Source organism: Galeopterus variegatus, unplaced genomic scaffold, assembly GCF_000696425.1.
Source record: "Galeopterus variegatus unplaced genomic scaffold, G_variegatus-3.0.2 Scaffold2509, whole genome shotgun sequence".
In the NCBI taxonomy this organism is placed as follows: Eukaryota; Metazoa; Chordata; class Mammalia; order Dermoptera; family Cynocephalidae; genus Galeopterus; species Galeopterus variegatus.
In genome coordinates, this window is record NW_007728620.1 from 220845 (window position 1) to 223171 (window position 2327).

Consider the following 2327-nt stretch of genomic DNA (forward strand, 5'->3'; position numbering starts at 1 on the left):
CTGAGCTGAGGGATTTCTCTTGTCATTCTCTACACTCTTCTTTCTTGGTCCTACTCAGGCCCATACTTTTAGTCACAATTTGCTACCAGAAAGTCCTAATGCTACTTAATATCCCTGACCTTTCTCTATATTTGGGATTATATTTTCCTGGACTTCAACTGTAAGATTCAGCATCTCCCAGACCAAACTGAATTTCTGTAAGCATTGTTCCTAAACCAGCCTTTACTTCTGACTTGCCTTATAGCACCTCAAATTTAGTCTCAAATAATAGGGAATATTGAGAATATTTTGATTTTTGGGTCACCATCTTTGAACATCCTTCCTATGTTTGGGTAAACTGCATACATTGTGAGTCCTGTTTTCTGAGAGAGGAGCTAGAGAACTCATACCCCCATACGGCCTTCTGTATGGTCTTGTGATTAAGGATCTGACCATCACAGGCACTTCTATGAGGCTTAGATTCAAAGGTGAGGAAAGTACAGAGGCAGTTACATGTGTGGGGTTGAAAAAGATTTTGAATGTCTCTCCTCACAGACCCTGCTCTAGCCAAAGAATACTTACCACTCCTTTAACACACGCTGCCATGCTTCTCTGCATTGCTCAGACCACCTACCAGTCTCCGCTTCTCAAGCGTCTCCACCTTCAAACATGTTAGCTATCCCTCAAGGCTCTGGATGTCCTACTCTTGGAAGTATTTCCCATGGTTTCTGTCATTATTTCCCTGTTTGCCATAGTGTTTCTCTGCACTGAAACGTCTCTTACAATAATCACAATTGATATTTTTGTTTTTAATCAAATGACAATTTTGCTCCTAATGTTACAGAAACTTTAACTAGAATTGGGAATTGTTGGTTACTCTCTACTGGTATTTCTTTGGCTTTTGTGACTCTGTATACTTCTAAGTTTTCCTCATGGGTCATTCTTCTTAAACCAACCTCTTAAACCTTGATATTCTTCATGGTTTTGTCCTTCTCACAGCACATTTGATCTCAGGAAAATCATATCTATTTTTATGTTCCTGATTTCCAAAACTATATTTCCAGCCCCTGACCTTAATATCTAATTGCCACTGAACATTAATTCTGGATTATTGCATTGTTACTAAAAACTCAATTTGATTATAATTTCCCCCATCTCATTAAATCGTTCCAACAACTACCCTGTTGCTTTGCCAAATATAAGCATTAGCATTTCCTTCTATCTTAACCTCTGCATTTCACAAGTCACCAAGTTTTATATCCTTTATCTCTTGATTCAGCCATTCCACTCATCCTGACATTGCCATAATTGTATTCCATAACATTTTTTTTGCCTGGATGTATGTTATAGGCTCTTAACTGGTATCACTGATTTTCCCCACCCATTGTGAACCATCCTACTGTGTACCAAGTGATTTTTCTAAAGTGTTAATCTGATGATGTAAACCTTCTCTGCTTAACACTTTTTGTTCCCAACAGCCTTAAGACAAATTCTAGTATAAAATACAAAGGCTTGAAACCACATGATTTTCTTTACCATGCTTCTTCTTCATACTATGTGCTCTAATCATCCTGAATGGTTACTATTTATTGGGCGTGCCCTATCCTCTCTTGCCTCTGAACTAATGCCTTCTCTGCCCACTTCCTTCATAAATGCTCATCTCTCCTTCCTGGGAACTTTCTCAGGTTTCTCCAGGATAAATTATAAATTAGATGTTTCTCTTATAGTCACCCAAATTTTGTCTTTCCCCTTTTAGAACTTAGTATACTGTGTTTCTGTTTACTTCTAATGCACCCCTTCATACTGTGCAGCATGTGAATTTGCCATTAAATGCCCCATCTAGTTGCCTTATTACCAGGCCTATTATAAGCAATCCACATTTGTGGAATGAATGAACATATGAATGAATATTAAATTTTTTCTAATATTACAATTGACTTGTATATCTATTTCCCTTGAATTTTCCTAGCAATTTCTGTATCCACTTTATTATCTATTTTATTATATTTTGGATTCATTATATGTGAATTGAACCTACCATCACAAATATTACCTCTGTAAAATAAATAATACCCCAGAAGAACACAATTCCATTGAGCTATTGTGTGAATTTTTGCAAACAGATCTTTTGCCAATCTATATCAGAATTAATGAAATTCCACAGGGAAGGCAAAAGGTCAAAAACTGATCACACATTACTGATCACAGCATCTGCTGATGTTTCTCCAGAATTTAAATCTGTAGACAAATGCCACCTTCTCGCTGTTAACATGCTTGAGAGGATGTGAAAAAAACTTCACAATCATATTTAGGAAGACAGATAAAATGTAGTCTTTTTAGGAACCCTC